Genomic DNA, 23449 nt, shown 5'->3' with positions numbered 1-23449 from the left:
AGAAATTTTGTGGAGGGACACACACACGGTCATGCTGTACGTGGTGTGGGGCTGCATGAGAAATAAAGACATAAACGCGTGCATGGGCATTTCATGGTGGTGGTTTTTTGCTGTAAGTGGAAGGGGCTTCAAATGGAAAAGGGAAACAGGGCATCATCAATTTTATTCATAATATTTTATTTCTTAGGCTGGGTGGTAGATACAGAAATGTTTGTCATATTATTTTCTATGCTTTAAAAAAAGAAAATATTTGATAATGAGACATGTTCCCCTCAGTCATGGTCGAGTTTCCACCTTTCAGATGCTGCGTTGGTCAGGATTCAAACGCAGGGACATATCCACTCCAGCTCCTTGGGTAGTTTAGGCTGATGGAGATATAACAGTGTTAACAGAATTATTTAGGAGACTGAAGGTACCCACTGAGATTTCAGGAATAGCTTTGAGAGCCCCACCACAGAATGAGGGGGCACCAAGGGCACCAATGTCTTCTACAATCAAGATGCTACCAACTGTATCCTGGCCAGTGTGGCTCAGTTGGTTGGAGCTTCATCCTGTACACCAAAAGGTCGAAGGTTCAATTCCCAGACAGGGCACATACCCAGGCTGCAGGTTCGATCCCGGATACTGGAGGCAACCAACCGATGTTTCTCACTCTCTCTCCCCCTCTCTCTTCCTCTCTCTCTAAAGTCAATTTTTAAAAAAAGATGCTACCCATTGGATTGGGGAAAACACCGTGGAAAGACCAGGCTCCACAGCAATGGTGCTTGCCCAGGGGGAACAGTGGAAGCAGCAGAAGTGTGGCCTCCCCCTCCCTGCTTCCTTCTGGTTGATGGGTCCTCTTGTGCATCTGGGAATTGTAGTTCTTTACTTCCCAGCCTCTGCAGTGCAGGAAAACACATGAGGAGAAAGTAGGAAATGTTAATCCATCATATTTTAGGAGCTGCATTTTTCCATCTCATAATCTCTTCCTGCCCCTCTGCCCCCTGGGCCCAGCCCTTAACTCCCACCTTCACCTCACTCTGAATACCTACCCCAGCCTCCATCACAGATTGGAGATTGGTAGGCAGTGGACTCAGTGAAAAAACAAGCTGTAGTTCAGTAGGCAGTGTTATAACATGGCAAACTTAGGCATATAAATAAGACCCAGTAGGCTCTTCCTCTGGGGAGCACGCCCGTGCCTTTCCCTTTCCCTTTCCCTTTCCATTTCCCTCCCCCTTCCCTCCCCCACTCCACAGGCATATTACCATTAGCTTCCTCACTCTCAACCCCAAAGGCCCTTAAAAAATAAAAATAAAAAAATAAATAAGACCCAGGTACAGGATCACAAAGAATGTGTTAGACCTGGAAAAAAATCTGGGCCCTGAGTGGACCGTAGTCAGCTAGGTGGTACCAAGGGGAAGGTAGCACTTGGTGGTGAAAGAGTCCAGCTCTGGACTCAAACAAACCATCTCAGACCATTTCTGATGCCTCACCACTTACTAAAGGGTGACCTTGGACAAGTTCCTTGATCTCTCTACCCTTCAGTTTTCTTATTAGCAAAATGGGGTGATGATGATGATGGTAAGATGCCCCTCACTGGGCTGTTCTAAAGATTAAACGGTACAGAAATAATAGCAAATACAAACAGTGCTTACCAGGCACTGGGCTAAGCGCAGCACTTACTTTAACTCATTTAACTTCACAACAACCGGAGATGCGTGGAAGCTGGGGTTCCAACCCAACGGTCCGGCTCTAGGTTCATCATCGCCCCACAAGGTTCCTCTCAGGATACATGAAGGGCTCGGGGCAGACTGAGTACTGGGCAGGACTGAGTAATCCTTAGCCATTACTACCCAGGAGAGCAGGCAGAGAGGTGGGCACATACCAGCCACAGGACTGAATTAGGTCCAATGGCGAACCGTGCTACCTGGAGGCCCGGCGGCAGGGCACAGCTAGGCTGAGGCAGGTGTGTTTCTAGATGTTACTATAAACCCCCACCTCTGCGCGAGTGAAAGGAGCAAAAGCCACGTTGGACCCTTCTTCCTACCCAAGTGGCAGCTGGCAAGCCTCTGATTCAGATCTGTCTCCTCCATGGAATAGACCCAGACGCCAGAGCTGACTCTGCCCTCTTTCCACCAAGGAGGAAACAAGGGCCAAGTCCTCCGATCCCGTCCTGTCTCTGCCTCGAAGGGCTCGGCCCCTGGGAAAGACGGCTGCACACATGTTCTGAGGCTGACACTGGGTTGATGTCAACTGACACGCGGTGAGAGCAGCAGGAACCTAAGAAATGGACCACGAAACCATGGCATTTGGAGCTGCACTCCAATATGCTGAAACTGTATTACGAGAGAAGCCTGGACATAAGAGGAATTTGAAACTGGAATGTTTAGAGCAAAGGAGAAAAGCAGAGGAGTCGTCAGAGAGATGAGCTGTATGCCCAGTGGGGAAAAGGGCTTGTCCAGAGCCGGCAGCGCGACCCAATGTGGAGGAAGCAATAAAGGAAATGCAAAGGCCTCTGACCTGCTGTATTGATGAGGGTCTGGATGGGTGCTGGGAGAACAAGAGAGGGGGACCCCATGGCCAGCTTTACCAAGAATAAACCAAGGAGAGCAAGAACGAGAGATGTTGGTACAGTGGCCCAGCCCCTTGTCCCAACAGATTCAGTACCCGGCCTGGGTATCACCGGGATGGAGCGGACAGATCCAATGGGTTTGAACAGAGGCGCTTTGCCAGGTTTGTCAGCAAGAAGGCGGTGAGGAACTTGCCTACGGGTGGAGTGTTGAGGATATGTAACTTTTCTGAGGCTGTGGGGTGGCTGTGGGTTGTGGTAGGGAACACAGGGCAGCCAGGTATCCAGCTGCAACAGCTGTCTGCGCCCAGAGTCAGGGCAACTTGCTGAACGCTAGTTTTGACCACTAGCACTCAAGAAGATTTGGGGCCTGATGTTGGGACTGAGGCACCTGAACTTCTCAGGTGTGCCAACACTGCGGTAGTTGCTGGCTTTCAGAAGAAACGTGCATTTCTCAGTGTCAGGGCTTGTTCTTGGTTAGGTTTTCCAAAAGAAACATATGTTTATTTATTTATTTATTTTTTAAATTAGTTCAGAGATGGAATCAACTGGGTTTGGTGATTGATTGGAGGTGGACAGGTTTTAAAGTTGAAAAACAATCCTAGGACAATCAGCTGTCCTCTCTCTTTAGGCAGATGCAGGAACACAGAAAGAGCACCAGTGTGGAGGGAGAAGTTATGCATATTATTAGTAATTTTGCAGATCAGCACAGATATTGGGAGAGCTACATGTCACTAAATGCTTTCCTGACTTTCGCCTCACACCTCTCCTTCCTCTCCCCACGACCTTCTCCCACAAAAATCTCCACACAAACACACACAAAAGAATCACCAACATCTTCAGTAGAAATATGCAGAGTTGAAAGACGGGGGCGGAATGCAGTGAATAATTGGTTCGCTACTCCACCTCTGAAGCAATGAAAACAATACAACTTGGGAAGAGGAAATTTTGGGTGTATAATTGTTTCTAGTTCTGTAATCAAGGGCAATCGTCCTAATTCAAATATGTTGTTTAAAAATGGAAATAATTTCCCTGGTTCTCTTCACCAGACGTAGAAATATATTTATTTATGCCTTTAACAGACTGTAATAGATGAACTCAGGTACTTAAGTGAAAAGGCGGGGGGAGGGGGTGCGGGGAAAGGAGAATCCTCGTCAAATTCAGCTAAATCTTTAAGTTAAAAATTTTTTAAAAAATAACCATAATAGGTTAATTTCTTTATAGTCACCTAGTACGCACAACACAATTAACAGAGGAAATGCTTCGTGGCAGCCCATAGCATGCCCCTTATTTAGAAAGCATTTGGGGCAGGCTCTATAAAGCAGCCTTAAAACAGTTAGATTCTGCCCCTGGGAGCTGGAAGAGTATGGAAGCCCCAGCCACGCTGTTAGCGGCTGAAAAACGGCACCAGGCCTTAGTGACGAGGTCGGTAACCTCCGTGCTTGAGTTTGGCTTGAAAGAATTCAGAGCCAAGGAACTCAAATTATAAGGGAAAGCTTATTTAGAAAGTTACAGCGGTAGTAGAAGGGCACTTGGAGCTCAGGAAAGAGAGAGAGAGCATACAGAGTCCCTGCACCGAGGGCTCCCACCTGGGGGCCTCAGGGGAGAATCCCAAAAGAACATTCATCAGTTTTCCAGCGGTGCCCCCTCCTCACCTCCACTGATTGGTTGGTGCCAGGCGGTCGTTAGTCATTGCAGCTGGTCCTGACGTCCGCCACGGCATCACTCCGTCTGATTTTGCTGCTTCTCTGGGCCTGGAAGCTGAAGCCTAGATGTCATTTTCCAGGGGTTAATGCTTAAGAGAGTGGTCCTGCAAGGGCCTGTAGTTTTGCCCGTTGCTAGGCACCCGGGACTCTGCGCCCGCCCTGGGAACCCGCTGCACCTGGCCTATTGTTCCCACCACGGCTCCACCTGAGCGTTAAGGCACCACATCCATTTCTCATTTCCCACTTTATGGACGGACCCCTTGCTTCCACCGCAGCGGTAACGGAGGGAACTTCGGGTATTCACATAGGTCAGGTCAACCCTGCACGCTGCTGAAACACACACCAGTTTTCAGGTTGCCCAGAGCTGGTCTTGAAGCCAGTCCCTTTCTCTTCTTCCATGTCGTGATGAGGACACCTTGGGCTGCCACCTCCCGAGCCGTGTGCTTTTCTTGGAGTGGCTTTGGGAGACGGCCGTGGGCACCATGACTGAGCTACCTGCCTCATCCTTGGGAGCCCCTGCTTCTCAGCTCTGTCTCATAGCTTCATGTCTGCAGCTGGCAGGGGCACATCAGGAGAGATTTTTCTACTGGCCTGTGAAATAACTTTTTCTTTTTTCTTTTTTTAAATATATCTTTATTGATTTCAGAGAGGAAAGGAGAGGGAGAGAGAGAGATAGAAACATCAATGACGAGAGAGTCATTGATCCAGCCCGCAACGCGGGCAAGTGCCCTGACCGGCAATTGAACCCTGATTGCCTGGATCTTAGGTAGACGCTTAACCATTGAGCCAAGCCCGGCCAGGCCTAAAATAACTTTTATATAAGCAATTGCTCAGCAAACTTGGTCTTTAAGTACTTCCACCTGCAAGGCTGGGCAGGGGGGTGGGGGTCGGAGGTGAATTAACACAATGAGGCCCCATACACGGCTCTTCCTTTCTCTCTGCCTTGTACATGGTGGTTTCTCTCAGGGGCCAGGGGCCAGGTGGCACATGAGTCCCCTTCGGCCAAAGGGTCCGAGCTGGCCTGAGGGACTTAATATGTTGGAATTGCTGTATTATTCCTCATAAGAACTCATCTTTGTGTGCTCTGAGCCAGCCAAGCCCGACTTCTCTCTAGGACAATATTTGATCAGGGACGTTTCCATTTCCCGACCGGCTACGCTCTAGGAACTGAAGGATGGCCAGATTGATTCTAGTTCTAAACACTTAATCAAGCATCTTCCTAAATGGGATTACTCGCATTCCTGAGGCACGTGAAGAAAACTGAAATTGGATCCAACGTTTTCGCTGGAAGCAGGTGGCAGTTTTGTAACCAGGGCTTCGGGGAAGATGCCAGATGTCCAGACGGACAGAGAAGTAAGCTTCCCGGGAAGGCTGGCAGTTGAAGGGCATGAATGGAGTCACAGATTGTCCTCTGGAGCCAGAGCGGGAGGGTGGCTAGCTCGGGAGGAGTCATTCAGAGGCTGCTTCCCACTCGGCTTTGTGTCAGTGTCAGGCTACAAAAAGCCTTGGCCCAGGTAATTTCTGGATGACTGAGTGTAGAGCTCATCAAGGCTAAACTAGCTTCAAACCTTCTGCTGAATTAGTCACAGTGTTGTTTGATTTTCAACTCCTGGGTGTGTGGGGGCAGAGCCTTGGTGGCTAAACCAGGGGGAACAAAACGGCTTTCTCCACTGAGAGCCGTTGACCCACAGCTGGCATTTTCTGGGCACCTGCCTGGACAGCCTCCAGATGATCAATCGCAGGACGTGTTCATCCAGGCACTGCAAGAACTTCCTTCTGGAAACCAGAAGTCATAGGTTTACTGAAGTGCCTCTTCAGCAAAGGAACGTGACTGTTTCACTTCTCCCCACTGCAGGGAAGCTGGTCAGTGGCTCTTGGAGGCAAGGGGTGTCCCAGCTGGAAAGGGACAGCGCAGGGAGCCTGGAGGGTGGGCTGCAAATGTAGGAAGGGGGGATGGGAATGGCCTCAAATGTCCCTTCCTCAGTGAGGCCTTTCATGGCCACCCAATGTAATTTACGCCCACCCCATCAGTGTCTACCACGTCATTCTAATACATTTCCATACATACTATAGCACTTATTACTACCTGAAATGATCTGGTTTGTTTAAATGTTTCCTTGCTTAAGGTCTCTTCCTCGCCTAGGTTGTAAATTCCAGTGGAACAAGGACCCCATATGCCTTTTTCACCCTGTCCTCGCCAGCTAGACAGTGCCTGGTCTATAGTACGTGCTCTGTAAATATTTCTTGAATGAATGTATGAATGCATGGGGTGTGCACATTCTATAGAGCTTCATTTTTTTTAATTTTTTTTTTTAAATCTAGACATTTGGGTTAGAAATTCTATTTAAAGAAATTACTTGGTAGGATAATTCCTTCTGTAGATAGCCTACCTGAATAAAGCAGAGCATCTCCGTGAATGTCGGTTATTATCCTGGACTCATCCATCCTGCTGAGTGCACAGTTTGTTAAATTTGCATTTACACAAACCACGGTCATGGCTGAAGCTTTGGCTCTGTGTTTTATGGCTTTTCTCACTTCATTTTGGCCTGCTATCAGCTCTTTTCTTTCGATCACTGAAGCACCTACAAACAACCATTCTCCTAATATTCATTTATAACTATGATGAAACAGGATAGTTGAACTTAGGAGAGATGACTATAAAATACAAATAAATAGGTCTTGCCTATGAAGTAAGAGAATCTCTTGGCCACATATGTGTTAAAATGTCCTTGGTGGCATTTGTTTAACTTAACCCAATTTTTCCCACACACCGCTAGTTAATAAACAATAAGTTATGGGATAATGAATTTGGTTGCAAGCAACAAAAAATGATATTGAGCCATGGCCAGGTACCTCAGTTGGTTAGAGCATCGTCCCGATACACCAAGGTTTCAGGTTCGATCCCTGGTCCGGGCACACAGAAGAATCAACCAGTGATGCATAAATAAGCAGAACAACAAATTGATGTCTCTCTCTCTCTCTCTCCTTTCCTCTCTCCCTCTCAAATCAATAATTTAAAAAATGATGTTGGTTATCTCAAGAATAAAAGGGTACTTTTTTGGAATCCTGTGGGAGAGCTCCTAGAATTGAAAGGATTCTGTGCCATTAAGGAGCTTACTGTCTACCTGAAGAAATTAGATAAAACTAGCTTGAAGCAATTATTAGTCAGGGTTCTCTAGAGAAACAGAACCAATAGGATAGAAAGCTAGATAACAAATAAGAAAGAAAACATCATAGGAATCGGCTCATGAGATTATGGAGGCGGAGAAGACACAGGATCTGCCCTCTGCAAGCTGGAGAGCCAGGAGGGTCGTCGGTGTAATTTAGCCCAAGTCTGAAGGCCAGAGAGCCAGGAGTGCTGACCTCTGAAGGCAGAAGATAGATGTGTCAGCTCCAGCAGTGAGAGCAAATTCGCCTCTCTCTGCCTTTTGGTTCCGCTGAAGCCTTCAGCAGACTGGATGATGCCCACCCATATTAGTGAATATGGCCTTTTTTGCCCAATTTACAATTCAAATGTTAACCTCTTGGAGACGCACCTTCACAGACACACCAGGAAATCATGTCTTACCAGCTATCTGGGCATCTCTGAGCCCACTCAACTTGACATAATATTAAGCATCGCCGGCAATAATACATGTGGCATCATAATGCTCTTTCTGTTGAGTGTCCAGATTAATTAAACAGACTCCAAATGAGGAATTCCAAGGAAGGGGGGATCCCTCTACACTGAGGGTGTCACATTAGGCTTTAAGAAAGGTGTGATGGGATTTGGAGCTAGTTATTGGTGGAGTCAGAAATTCAACAGCTAATCCTCTTATAAATTCCAAACTCTTAATTACCAGGGCTGAGGCACAGTAGTTGAGGATTGTGGGAAAACTGGACCTGTTTCCTGGAGGGAATGGGGGGGGGGAGTCAGCTTCACCTCTCCCCAGTTGGCAATTGGCAGAATTCTAGCAACTGCTTTGCAGATGCCAACCAAGTTTTCTCAAGAGAAAGATGTAGGCCCTAGCCAGTTTGGCTCAGTGGTTAGAGTGTCAGCCTGCGGACTGAAGGGTCCAGGGTTTGATTCTGGCCAAAGGCATGTAACTCAGTTGCAGGCTCAATCCCTAGCTGGTCAGGGAGCATGCAAAAGGCAACCAATCAATGTGTCTCTCTCACATAGATTTTTTTTCTCTCTCTCCCTTCCATTCTCTCTCTGAAAAGCAATGGAAAAAATATCCTTGGGTGAAGATTTTAAAAAAAGAGAAAGTTGTAGGTTTCCTGTTTTTTGGGTTTTTTTATTGAATGGATGGATGGATGGTGGATGACTCATAGATGGAAAGAGAGACCCATTGCAGGTTATATATATATTAGGTCTTGAGACCTAATATCTCAAGAAAGCACCATACTCTTGTTAAATAACTAACACCCTCCCCATAACTATATATATGTATATAATATATATATATAATATATATAATATATATATGTATTGATTTCAGAGAGAGGAAGGGAGAGGGAGAGAGAGATAGAAACATCAATGATGAGAGCCATTGATCAGCTGCCTCCTGCACGCCCCCAACTTGGATCGAGCCTGCAACCCGGGCATGTGCCCTGAACCAGAATTGAACCTGGAATCCAACCGCGGTCTCCTGGATCCTAGGTCGATGCTCAACTGCTGAGCCATGCCTGGCTGGGCAACAATATATTTTTTAAAGAGAATATAACCAGGAAAGTAGAGAATATCAAACTAATTCTTAGTGACCTGCACTTTGGATTTGAATATTCATCCTCTAATATGTCAGATCTTGACTCAAAACTGTGCATGTATCATTCAAAGACAGCATTTTTAGTGCGTTTGAACTGTGCTAAATGCTGGGGATACAGCAATGCGTGGGCAGATGTGGTTCCTGTCTCCTCATATAGTTCTGCAACTATGTAAGATATTTTATGAGAAAATGCTTAGCACAATGCCTGGAAGCTAGTAGTATGTGCTCAATCAGTGTTGGTGGAATAAAAAAGAGTGAGTGAATTAATGGAAATAATAAAACCAGCAATTTTTATGAAATCAATTCATTTGGTGGCTTCCAATCTTTTGTCATTTACAAACCAGCATCATGATTTTTGCCTTATGCATACATTGTATGATTTATTGAATATTTATTCTCAAAGTCTAATCGCTTGTTTTTTGCCTAATTTTTTTTTTTTTTTAATGAAAGCATTTTATTACTGCTACAAGTGGAAACTCATTAGACTTGCTATTAAATACAAGTAACCCTGAAAATACATAAAATGGAAAAATAAAATAGCAATGTTACTCAATTCTAGCCAGGGAAGGTTCTGAGGCCCCTTCTGAGGCCTCTTTTCTGTGGCTTATACAAGGGAGCTTAGCAAGTATTGGAGAATTGTTAAAGACAGTCTAGTTTAAACTACACAGACTCAGAGTTTATCGAGTACAAAATATATGCCACTTAGAATTAAGGAACTCTTTCAATGAATGTGAATTTTATTGAATTCAACAGAGGCTACATAGCTTTGAAAACTAGCAGTAGATAAATAGGTGAAAAGCATTCACTGAGCCCTCAGAAAATACATGCATTAGGAAACAGAGATTTGGTGTTGTTTACAGCTGTCTACTAGACTTCTAAGGCTGCCAGATTAAGTACCACAGACTGGTCTGGCGGGCGTGGCTCAGCGGTTAAGCATCGACCTAGGATCCAGGCGATCAGGGTTCGATTCCCGGTCAGGGCACATGCCCGGGTTGTAGGCTGCAGCCGATCAATGACTCTCTCATCATTGCTGTTTCTATCTCTCTCTCTCCCTCTCCTTTCCTCTCTCTGAAATCAATAAAGATATATTTAAAAAAAAAAAAAAAGTACCACAGACTGAGTGGCTTAAATAGCAGAAATTAGTTTTCTCACAATTCTGGAGGCTAGAAGTCTGAAACCAAGGTGTGAGTAGGTTGGTTCCTTCTAAGGCCTCTCTCCTTGCCTTGTGGGTGGTCATCTTATCTTCCTGTGTCTTCACATGGTCTTCTCTCTGTTTCTGTCTGCATCCTAACCTCCTCTTCATATAAGGATACTAATTATTTTGGGTTAGGTTCAACCCTAACAACCTCATTTTAATTTAATTACACCTTTAAAAACCCCGTCTCCAATACAATCCCATTCTGAGATACTGACCGTTAGAATTTCAACATATGAATTTTAGGTGAACACAATTTAGCCTCAAACAAGCTGTATCCTTCCTAGCATCTAGAATACTGCGCAGCACATAATAGGTGCTCAATAAATGTTTGTTGAATGAGTGAATGAGAGAATGAGTGGATGACCCTGCAGCCCCTGAGTTGGGGGGGGGGGGGTGTGTGTCTATGCCATCAGAAGATGCTACTGGTTTAATATTGTTTAATCTTTTCAGAATTTTTTTTCATGGTTGCCTTTGACTAAGTACTAGCTCAATTATCCATAAAGAAAGTTATTCCCAGTGAACTCACAGTATAAAGGACCTGCTCTTGCTCATTATAGGCTCATTCATTCATATATTCATTTAGTAAGTGCGCAACTGGGAGGGATGGTTGATTGGTCCTGGCTTCTTTCTCTGTTTTCATTCCCTTGGTTTCACCTCTGATTGTCCTAAGTTTTGGTCTGTATCCAATACTCAGGAATTCCTAACAGATTATCTACACACCTGAGGCCCTAGGCCTGGCCAAAGCCTAAGCCTAATAAATTCCAGGAGGCGTCACACCTTCCCAGTCCTGGCTGCATGTTAGAATCACCTGGGAAGCTTTAAAAAACTTCCATTGCCCAAGCCTCAACCCAGCCTGATTGGACTGAAGTCTCCAGGGGAGAGGCCTGGGTATCAGTATTTTGTCAACCTCCCCACATGATTCCACTGTACAGCAAGCACCCAGACCCAAGGAACCCCATGCCCCCCTATAGAGCAGTCAGATCATATAACTAAATTCCAGGGGTTCCCCACAAGCCTCCGTCTCCTAAAGATGCCCCCTTCCAGCTTTGGCCATCCTTACTAACTCCCATTTTCCTACATGGAGACACATTTGTGCATTCATTCAACTTATGTACAGATGTGGAAGCTATTGGGAGAAAATAGAAACATGACATGACCTTTCTTATTTAAAAAAAAGAAAAGCTTACAGTCATGTAGTATAATGCTGTTCACTCATGTATTCATTCATCAATGATTTATTGAATGTCTATTATGTACTAGGCTTGGGATACAAGACAGCCAGTGTCCATCCCCATGGGGTAAGCTAATGACACACGCCAGGGGACTTACCCTGGTTTAGGGGCCTGGGAACATTTCCTTCAGGAAGTGATATTTAAGCTGAGATCTCGCAGATGGAACAGAGTCCACCAGCCCAGCGTAAGAGCAGAAGTCATGTTTGTCTTTGTCCTCCCAGTGCCTGTCTCCCAGTAGGGGCCCACTAAATTTTTGTTGACTGAATAAATAAGTGAATGAATAGTGAAAAACCCAGGGGAATGTTTAGCATTCTCTGCCTGGAGCAGGGAGTGTCAGAGGGAAAAATCTCAAGGTTTACAACTGGAGGGTAAGAGGGGCCTGGATCAGGGAATCTCATAAGCCATAAAAAGGAATTTGGACTTTATCTTGAGGTCAAGAGGAAGCCACCAAGAATTAGGCAGAGCCACGACTGGCCAGATTTGTATTTCAGAAGCATCACTTTGGCTATGATGTGGGCTTGGAGTGGAGGGGCACGAGAGGTTAGAGATCAGTGGTTGTAAATGGGGCAAGAGTGAGGGTCTGCTCTAGGGAGTAGAGAGGCGAGGATGATCCAGGTGGAGTAGATTGGGGTTAGTGGTGGATTGGTTGGATTTGGGGTGAGGGAGGAAGTGAGGGACCCCTGGGCAGCTGGTTTAGGAAGCTAGAGGATGATGGCATTGACACTATTCACGGAAACAGGAGGCTCTAGAGGCAGAGCAGGCTTGGGGCAAAGATGCGTGTTAATCTCAAGCCATGCTGAGTTTGTGGTACCAGCAGGCAGTGGGTGGATGTGCTGACTCTTAGGAGAGAGGCCTGGACTGTAGGCAGAGTTGCAGGATGACTGTGCAGAGAGGGGACGGTGGAAGCCATGGGAGTGGTGAGGTCTCTGGCAGGATTATGTACAGGGAGAGGGACAGAGACTGAGTGATTTTACAATTTGCAACTACCTTCCACAGTCAATAAGCCAATGTTCTCGTGGAAGCCCGAGCAACCCCTCCTGCGCAAGTGGGACCTTACCCCAGTCATAAACTGACATTTTGGGCTCGTGAAATCTCTTAACGAGAACACATAATAGCTACCGTTTACTGAAGAACGAAACATGCATGTGGCCCCTGGCACGTGTTAGCTGTGTGGCTTTGGGAAAATTACTTAGCCTCTGTTGCTCAGTTTCCACTGAAGCACTCACTGCACAGGGTTGCTGTGAAGGGTGAACGAGCCAGTGCATGTAAGCTCTTGGAGCAACTCATGGAACATGCTAAGAGCTACCTAACACTTGTTCTTTGTAGCATCATTTTCAGAATGAGGAAAGAGGCCCAGAGAGGGAAGGCGATTTGTCCAGGGCCCACCCCTAACCTAGGAGGAGTCTTGGTCATAAGAAATGGAAATTCACTTAAGCTAGTGAGCTCAGGGGGTGCATACGGCTATCTCAGGAAACCCAAGCAGGTGATATAACTGTGAGTATCAGTCAGGACCTTTTAGTAGCAAATAAGAGAAACCAGCTCTGGTTTTGCTAAAACAATGGGAATTTCAGGAAGACTGATACGGCAACGACAATAATAAAGGCAATAAAGAACAAGTGTTAGGTAGTTCTTAGCATGTTGCGTGAGTTGCTCCAAGAGCTTACACGCAGTGACTCATTCACCCTTCACAGCAACCCTGTGAAGTGAGTGCTTTTAGTTCTCAGGATATTTAAATGTCTTTTCTATCTAACCCTGAAAACCTCAGATTTGATGGAATTTTTTCTGCCTGTGGGTTGCTCACATCTGGCGGCACCCACAGCTCACGGACAGTACAGTAATGCCCGATGGGATCTCCGAGGGCTTCACCCGAGCCCAGGGTCACATGCATCTCCATCCATGCCTGTGACAGCAACGAGGCTGTACGGGGCCCACAGACCCCAAGTTATGCCCCCGAGTGGTGTTAACAGTTGAATTTAGAGACAGCAGAGAAGACAACTCGTTCCAAGGGGGTGAGGGGGGTCAGGGGAGGGATCAAACCACAGTGGCAGCAGAGCCCAGAGGCATCGATCAGAGAACCAGAACAATCAAGGTCACAGAAGCCAAGATTACAAAGAGTTTTTAGAAAGGAGCGTTTATCAAAAACGTCAAAACCACAGAAAGGCTGAGATGGATGAGAGTGTCAGAGAGACCAGAAATCTCTGGGATTACAAGAGCGTGGGGTCTGGAGCTGACAGCTAGCTGAAGCTCCTGATATCAGGCTCAGGGGCCGGCAGCCTTTGTCACCGCGTTCCCTTTCCCTAAAGGTGTTAGAATTTCTAAGTCCCCCCCCCTGCAATATTAGGGTCAAAGGCACAGCTGATCTTTTCACACAGGCTCCGTATTGTCGAACCAGGCCGTCTAAATTTCTGTCAGACTCCCTTAATCTGTTTTTCTAGAGGAAACTGATCATTTGACTCTCCCTCAGGTCATGTCCTGTGTCTCCTGCAGAGAGGGATGAACTAATCTTTACACTGTCAGCTTCCTAAGCAGTAGCGAGGGGAGTGCCCCAAAGTAGACAGATCACAGATTCAGGGCACAAGTGGCAAAGTGGCGGGTCTGTCAGGTTTGAAGAAAACAGGAGAACACTCTAGCTGGGATCCCTCAACCTCGGCACTAATGACAGTTTTGGCCGGATCACTCTTTGTTGTGGGCCCTGTCCTGTCCTGTGCAGCGCAGGACGTTAGCAGCAGCCTGGCCTCTGCCTGCTAGATACCAGCAGCTATTTTAAGCAGAGAGGAGTTTTTTGTTTGTTTGTTTGTTTTTTGTTAACCCTCACTTGAGGATACTTTTTCCCCATTGATTTTCAGAGAGAGTGGAAGGGAAGCAGAGAGGAGGAGAGAGAGAGGAACATCAATGTGAGAGAGACAAACTGACTGGTTGTCTCCCACACTGGGATCCAACCTGCAACCCAGGCCCAAGTATGTGCCCTTGGCTGGGAATTGAACCCTCTGCCCTTGGTCCTCAGGCTGATGCTCTAAACCCTGAGCAACACCAGCCAGGGCAAGCTTTGATTTTGTCAGTGTCTGACGGGCCTGGTGGCAAATCCTTGGTTCTACCCCTTACCAGCTGGGTGCTCTCAGACAAGTTATTTCTTTGTGCTCTGGTTTCCCCATCTCGGAAATGGTGAATAACGGCTACTTGGACCAGTGACTTAACTCTATCTCTCCAAAGTAAGGAAACAAAACAGCACCTCTGTCACAAGCCACTGTGAGGATTAAATGGGAAATAACTCTTACAGGGCTAGCAGCTGTGCCTCGCACCGTAGGGGCTCAACCCATTTTAACTATTTTTATTATTGTCGAGATTGCAAAGATAGAGTGCAGGAGTCACACTGTAGGTCAACAGCGAATGAAGCCGTGAGTAGTAGTGGTATCACATCTCATCTGCAATAGCAAGGGCTGTCTTCTTGGAAAAGAATTTTAAAGACATTGTCCAGCCACGGGCCACACCTGGCCCTCCTCTGAGTTTCAGCCAGATTGCAGGGCCGCTATGAAGCGAGTGTGCTTATAGCTCAGAAACCAAGATGCGGAATTTGGGTAGTGCTGATTCTTGAAAACGTTTTACTCTTTTTCTCTCTGCAAAACGAAATGTAACGTCTATTATTCCTCGGACTGGGAACTTAGGGTGGTCTCCCTGGAAAATGAAGAAAAGTTGTAAAGAACCCTAAGTGTTTTCAGACTTTAAATTGGAATGAATATATCATTACGTCTAAAATTTGATAGCAACCACACACCCTCAGTTTTTGAATCTGGAGGGCTATGTCTATTGACAAGGACAGATTTCTAGATAAGACAGGTGAACTGACTCTGCTCCTCTGCTTCACTTTCTTCTAGCCCCCATCCTTGGATCGCATTCATTTCTCCGTATCTCAGTGGCTCCATCTCTCTATCTGTCTGAACTATCTGCATCTCCCTGCTTTGCAAGTTGGTCTCACCCCTCGGGAAGTCTGGGCATCTCTCTCTGCTTTCATTCCCCTCTCTGCCTGTCTCTGTTTCTTAGCATCTCAATCCCTTTTTCTCTTGCCTTCGTCTTTTGTTTTCCTTGCCATCTTTTTTGTCTTTACCCGCTAATGTACATTGATCAGATAAAAGATTTTATGGTACATCCTTTAAAAAATATCAAATTGCAAAACAAAAATTCTATCAAAGAAAATTTGGAAAAATAAGGGACTTTTAAAAGTTTCCTTTGTCTAACAAACTCAAAAAGAGTCTGGAGGCCTTGGCTGGTGTGGCTCAGTTGGTTGAGTGTTGTTTGTGCACCAAAAGGTTGCTGGTTTGATTCCCGGTCAAGGCACATATCTGATTTCAGGCCCAATCCCTGGCCAGGGTGCATATAGAAGGCAACTGATGGATGTTTCTGTTTCTCTCTCTCCCTCTCCCTTCCTCTCTCTGAAATCAATAAAAACACTTTACAAAAAGAAAGAAGGGAAAATAATAGATGACTTTAAAGTTTATTTGAGATGTTTTTTAATCAAATTTTAGCAGGGGCTGTTTACCGACTATTTTATTCAATTAATCCATCTTGTTGCTTTTAGGCTATCACCACACTGGCTTTATTTGTTTGTTTGGGGTTTTTCATTTTTCCCCCTTTTTGGTACATCCTTTAAAAAATATCAAATTGCAAAACAAAAATTCTATCAAAGAAAATTTGGAAAAATTTTCTTTTGCCATACTGTTTGGCCTTTTAGTGTGCCTTGATATCTTATGGGTCCTGTTCCATCTCAATTCTTTACTTTCTCCTGAACTTTCTCCCCTATCCTTGCTTTTTCTATTCTTCCAGATGAGTTTCAGAATTGTCTTGCCAATGCCCATACCTTCCCCCTTGGTGGGGGATGTCAGGATGGGCTGGCCCAAGTGGCCTAGGCCTCTAATGCCCCATGTGTGTGAGCCAGACTGGCCTGCTCAGACAGGTCATCGGAGCAAGGGGTAGTCTTAGCAGAGCCCACGAGCAGGCCCCCAGGCCAGGTTCCTAAACCGGATGAGATGGGATGAAACCAGCCCTAGAGAGGGGGCTGCAAAGACCAGGTGTAGGGAGGGAACTAGCATGGGTGGGGCTGTCTCGCCCTAAGGTAGGAGCTGGGTCGAGTATATAGAAAGAGGCTGCAGGCACTGCAGTCTAGGCTGCATTTTGGCTCGCCCTGTGTAAGGCCTGTCTTCTTTCTCAGAGAGCAGCTCGTCCTGATTGCACCCTCCCAAGGTAAGGAGACTGCTGTGGGGTCCTGGGGATCTAGAGCCTTCCCCCACAGAGTGCCTGGACTCCTCCAGTCCCGGGTGGACAGAGCTGGCCTGGGGGGGTGGGCAGTGCTCCTGCTTGGCAGGGAGTGATGAAGAAAGTCAGTGATTCTGTTTTCCAGCCCCAGCAAGTTCTGTGTGTTGGGAGTAGAACAAGAGGCTGGGTCCCTGTGCCCGGTGTAATGAGGTGTTGGTGTGTGTCCCTGAGCCCCCCACCGGGGGATGCCTGTTGGAGACCTTGGGTCCCATCTGTTGACAAGTTCACGGATTCACAGATTCATGCTAAGGCCTATGAGGGTCCTGTGGAATAGTGATTGTGGTTAATCTGGGTCTAAATCTTGATCAGACCGGAAACTACATTTGTAACTTCGAACAAAATTTCGGAAGCCTCCCTGAACCCAAGCTCCTTATCTGTAAAATGGAGATTAAGTGACCCAATTACTTAGGATTGTTGTGAGAATTAAACAATGAGTATTGGGGCTGGCTCTGCAAAGTTTAGAGATGAAAGGCTGTAAGCTTTGGTACCCTGGGTTCTGTGAGCTTTGCCACTCGATAGCCGTTAGATTTAGGTAATCTGAAAAAAGTAGCTAATGATGGGATGAAGTTTTTAAGGTGATTGGGAAGATTAAATAAGATTAACCTAAATGTGATTAACCAACGGGTGGCCCCATTGGTGGGAGCGTCCGGTACACCGAAAGGTTTCAGGTTCGATTCCCAGTCAGGGCATGTACTTAGGTTGCTGTGTAATCCTAGGTCAAGGCTCCTACAGGAGGCAACAGATAGATGCCTCTCTCACACTGATGTTCCTCTCTCTCCCTTCCTCTCTCTCAAATCAAGCAGATCCTCAGGTGAGGACAGGGAAGTTTGGGGGGCATGGAGAGATTGAGCAAAAGAGAAAAAAGAGAGAGTTCTTGGACATGGACAACAGCCTGGTGCCTGTGGGGCTGGAGGGGGCGGGTGGAGGTGGAAGGCGGCACAGAGGGGATAAATGGTGATGGGAAAAAATTTAAAAAAAGATTAACCCAAACCCATAAGGCTTAACCCGGGCTGCCATATGTAATTGCACTGTTGGCAAATACAGTGTGATTCCCAGAGCCCTGGGGATGTTCCATTTTCCAAGATGTTCCCCCCACCTCCCCCCAGGCAGAGTGAAGGGGGGCTGGGACCTCGAGGGTGCTCATGGCATTGCCTCCAGGCTAAATTATGTGGTCTTGCTTTTTACTCTTCCTTCTAGGGACAGGATGAGAGTGATCAGGGCCACCTCACCCCTAGGGAGGTACTCATAAGACCCTATTAATAATGCAAGAGGGAACCACCAGTTCAGGGGTCCCCATAAACAAATCTGTGCAAAGACAAGGGCGAGGGGTCCTACCCAGTTCTCAGGGCAGGAGCTTTCAGCTGGGGATTGGGAAGAAGAAAGAAATCTTAATGACAAAGAAAAATGCTCACAAGCATAACAGGAGGAATAGGGAAATCAAAGCAGAGGTATCAAGGGATAGCAATTCTGTTAACATCTCCATAGCCCATCTCCGAAGGGGTTGCTTCAGAAGCTTCTGGAAAGAAGCGAAATCGGGCCAGATTTACCATAAAGGGGAAGAACTATGTGACTTGACCCCAAATTGGGAGAGGCCCACTTCCAGAAATGAGACTCGGTTATGTTTGCCCCGCCCTGGCCGCCCACTGCATTTTCCTATGAGTCACATTCAAGGGTGCCCCTCCCCCCCATTCCCGAAGATCTGAAAGAGTAACAGTTAAGGCAGCAGTTAAAAATGGCAAACCTCCTTGCCCTTTCTCAGGGGTTATAAGATGTGTTTTACTGAGTTTCTTTAAGGACAAAAGCTTGCATTGTTCCCGGTAACTAGCAGCCTACAATCCTCTGGACACCTGCCCAGTGTAAACATGAACACACAGGGGCACAGAGCCCCTCCTCACCCCGGGCATTCTGTGATTAATTGTGGGAAGGCATCGGGTGCTTTGGAGAGTGGAGGTGGGGTGTGATGCTTGCAATCAGGTGGGCTCTTGGGGGCCTTCCTTCTGAGGTGAGCCAGGTTCTGATAAAGAAGGAACTGGCACAAAGATACGGGTCATGATGATGATGGCATAGGACCGTCCTCTGTGTCATTCATTCATTGTCAATGTCGAGCTCTGCTCTGAGTCGGGCACCCCTGCAGGTCTGAGGAACACAGAGGTAAGAGACAAACACCCTTGGCTCCATGCAGCACATATTCTCTTGTTCTCAAGAACCTCAGTTCCAGGGGCATTTAAACAGTGATGCAGGCGGAGAGAGCGAACTAGCAGTGGCTACGGCACTGCATGTGGCCTGAGACATAGTTCATTTGGCTTTTTGGAGTTTTAAAATAAGTTTTGAACCAACATCAAAAATTCTGAAATATTGCCTAGAGGTCTTAATTTCTGCCTTTCTGAAATGCAAGAGAAACAGCAACCCTGGCCCGCATTTCCAGCAGCACCAGCAGCTGAATCTGAGTGACGGCTGCCCCTTTCAGGAGGGAGTGAGTGGGTCAGTTCGCTATTCTGGGGCCTCCGTTACGCCTGGCCTTTCTCTCAAGCCCTACCTGCCTCTTCCCTACATTTCCCTTTGCCTCTTCTCACTTGTTTTTCTCTCTCTCTTTTTCTTCTTCTCAGTTATTTTTTTTTTAACTTTATTGTTGACGTTTTGCAGATGTATCCCCCCCACCTCCCCCCAGCCCCCCCTGCCCTCTGGCCATCGCCACGCTGCTGTGTCTGTGGGTTATGCGTACAAGTTCTTTCCCTAATCCCTTCACCTTCTTTCATCTGGTCTCCTCCCCCACACTTATTTTTGAATCAATTTTCCTTTGTCGATTTGTAAGCTGCCTTGACTCCTTTTTGGAGCAGCATACAAATAGAAAATAAAGTCACCCGCTCCCACTACTGGAGATAGCCATGTGAACATTTTCATGTATTGCTTCTCAGGATTTTTCTCCGCATGTTTGTATACATACTTACGCCAAGTTGCAAACAGCCAATAATTATGTCAGTCTGTGTCCTGTTTCCTTAGCGGTTCTCCATCTAGGTAATATTATTTGACATTTCCTGAGTTCTGGCTGTGTCCAAGGGCATAGATAGCCTGTGAGTGGGCCTGACTAAACAATTCGAGAATTATCTACACTGTCACAGGGCCCTGAAGAAGCTCCTAATGAATGAATGCACAAGTTGGAAGTGGTTGTGCTCTGCTGTTATTTTTGGAGACACTTTTCAGGCTTTGAATGGTACACCCCACTTTATACCCCTTCCCTGTAGCAGCTGCGGCCAGGTGAGCCCCAAGCTGCCTGCCCCCTGGCCCTCAGGGTGGGTGCCCAGCAAGCTGGCCCAGAACACAGCTGCCCTGACAGCTAAGAGTCAGGCAAGCAGTATCTGCCATCCCCTCTTTTCTTGCTTTGGCCACTGGCAGCTCTGGTTGCTAGGGTGTTTGAATGAACAGGGCAAGGCTGGGGTTTTCTCATCAGTCTGAGTACCTTGGTTTTCCCAGGCCTGGTGACTCAGGGTAGGGCGCTGAGCCAAGAGCCTGGGCTCTTGGGTGCACAGCAGTCTCCTAGGGAAGAAAGCCATTCTCTCCTCTTGATCTGTTCTCTGTCACTTCTACTTTGTAAAGGACTGAGCAGATTAGGAGAGTGGCAGGAAGAAGCCCAGAGGGGCCAGAGAACAGGCCAGGTGATAACCTGAGATCAGGATGAAAGCTGGCAGTCCACAGACTGCTTAGCTTGGCCTGCCCAGTATTACTATTATTTTTTAATTGATTTGAGAGAGAGAGAGAGAGAGAGAGAGAGAAACATCAGTTTGTTGTTCCACTTATTTATGCATTCATTGGTTGATTCTTGTATGTGCCCTGACCAGGGATCGAACCCGCAACCTTGGCATATGGGGATGACACTCTAACTGAGCTACCTGGCCGGGAGAGATTTTTGTTTTGTTTTGTTTTAGTGGTAAGTTTCAGATAAAAACTGGATATCTGGCTTCTCCAGAGAATTCCAAAGATCTGGCAGTATCAGCTCATGTCTTTTCATGCAGTACCTGGAGCTCAGCCCTGGCCATGGTGTTTCCTCTCCAGACTAATAGAACGCAGGTGTCTTCCATGGGCCTGGCTCACCAGGTGTGTCCCCTGCCTGAAGCCTGCCCTGGAGGGAGTGACTCCTGCACCTCTGCCCCGGGCTCTCAAAGCAGCGGCACTGGTCAAAGGCAGGATGTTTCCTTCTCCTGCCCCTGGGGGGGGGATTGCCCTTTTGAAAGACAGGGACACTGGGGTGGAGGTGGGGTAAGGTGGGAGGTAGGGACATTTGGGGAAATTCTCTCAGGCTGCTGGATTTCCAGGAAATAGATCTTTCAAGAAGGTAAGGTGATATTGAGAGGGTACTATTTTCATAGGCAAGAAGCCTAAGTATCCCTCTGTTAGGTGGGATCAGGTGATGTAAATTATAGGGCAGGTTAATATGGGAAGCACTTCAGGAAGAAAGAAGGGTAGTGTCATCCCAACCAGGCCTCCTCTTAGCATAATCTTGGGTTGTTATGCACATGAAAGTAGGTGCCTAAAGGGGTAGTGTTATTTTAAATTTACTGAGCATTTCAGCAGTTCTTTAGGTAAGCAGGTGGACATATACTTGGGGTGCTGAACACACAATATACAGATGATGTATTGTAGAACTGTATACCTGAAACCTATAGTTTTATTAACCAATGTCACCCCAATAACTTCAATAAGTAAATAAACAAATGGACATCAAATGATAAAAATTTTTTAAATGCAATTCTAATCCTTGTCAATGGAGAAATGCACCTTTGGTAGAAGTTATTGGGAGTGTGAGTGGACTACCCTGCTTTCTGCATATTTAATATAACAATATGTGTATATGTGAAGCCCTTTCCTCCCATAAGGCAGGTCTAAATGTTGTCCTCATTTAACGGGTGAGAAAATTGAGACTCAGATTTGCCAGAGGGACAGAACTAAATGGATGGATGGATAAAAATTAATTATCTTTTTCTAATTGCAAAATTAGTATGAATGGAGATATATATCTTACCCTTACATTACCTCTGTTAAGACTGATGTATATCTTCCAGTCTTTTTTCTATCCATAGCTATTCTCTGTTTTTTAATTGACACCCTATTGCTCATGGTTGGCTTGATATAAGGATTTTGTTAAGTATGTGTGAAGCAATAAATATATTGTTTAGCCTACATTCTAGTATATCTCAATGTGGAAAAGGTTGTGAAACTTGATGTTATACATTCATTTGAATGGTTTCCAATTGTTTGCCGGCGTAAGCATCGCCTTACATCTACACACAAAATACTTTGGGGGAAGGGCCATTAGCTAGGAGCTGTAAAGCAGAGTGGACGACTACTAAACACTGTTGTCACACTGCCAACGTGTCTCCGGAGGTGATGTACACACACCCTGTATTTTCATAGCTCCATACACATTGGGTTCTATAACTTTTACTCTTTTTTTTTGGTGGTTGGGCATAATGGGAATATGAGATGCCCTAAAGGGCTGTTAGGCAGGGTGCTTGGGAATCACTCAACATGTCTTCCTTTATCATCTCCAACAGGCCTGCTGGACCTCGACTCCACGAAGAACAGAAGGGAGATTCCAGCCTCCGGGATGGCGTTCAGAGCTGTGAGTCCTTGCTTAATTTTTGATTATTTTGTCTTTTGATTTTAATTACATGATTAGGAATACTTTTAAATATGTGACAAAAAGTTATATATTCTAATAACTTTAAATTCCCTTGGTTAAAAATGTTTAAGTCGAAAGTGAAACATTGAGGGTACAATTTGGACCTCCAAATTTTAATCCCTTAACCCAGGAAGAATATAAAACTGGACACAGTGAGTCCGGGCTGCCTGTTGCTACTTCAGCCAATTGAGCAGAGACAAGGTTGAATCATATATGAGGATTTTATTCCATTATTGCCGGCAAAATGGGAGAGCAGAGGGATTCATACACATAAAATCTGCTCTCACCTGCCCCCCATAAGCCAGTTCCTTACATTGGGTAGAAGGATGAAGATTACATGAGGAAGTAGGCAAAGGAATAAGAATGGGTGTAATGGTTTACAGGTCACAGGAAATGCAAATGTGGGCTGGGGGTTGCAAAAGGGTGGGGCACCTCCAGGTGGAGGAGATGCAGGATGGGGAGTACAACTCCCAGCCAGGTTAGAAAGTGCTTTTTTTTTTAATTCTCACCTGTGGGTATTTTTTCATTGCTTTGAGGGAGAGCGGAAGGGAGAGAGAGAGAAACATTGATGTGAGAAAGCCACATCGATTGGTTGCCTCCTGCATGCACCCCCACCAGGGCTAGGGATTGAGCCTACAACCAAGGTACATGCCTTGGGTGGAATGAACTCAGGACCCTTCAGTCCTCGGGCTGATGATGCTCTTACCACTAAGCTAAACATGCTAGGGTGAAAGTGCTTTTTCTAATTAGAACAGAACAATTACAGTTAACAGAACAAGTGTAGTATTTCTTATAACTATAGTTAACAATCACGGTCAACAGAGCATGATTAATATTTCTGCCCCCAACAAAACAATTTGGAAGTCTATTGTTGAAAAGGTCATTTAATCAACCTATGAAGGAAATAAAAATAGGGTGACAATGGCTGTGGGCAAGAGAAATGCTCAGTGAAGCTCTGAGACCTGTATGACAAAGGGTATCCATGTGAAAATTGGGGAGAATGTTCCAGGCAGAGGGGATAGCAAGAGCAAAG

This window comes from Miniopterus natalensis, chromosome 1, assembly GCF_054644295.1.
Source record: "Miniopterus natalensis isolate mMinNat1 chromosome 1, mMinNat1.hap1, whole genome shotgun sequence".
Taxonomy (NCBI): Eukaryota; Metazoa; Chordata; class Mammalia; order Chiroptera; family Miniopteridae; genus Miniopterus; species Miniopterus natalensis.
Note: the sequence above shows the minus strand (reverse complement) of the source record.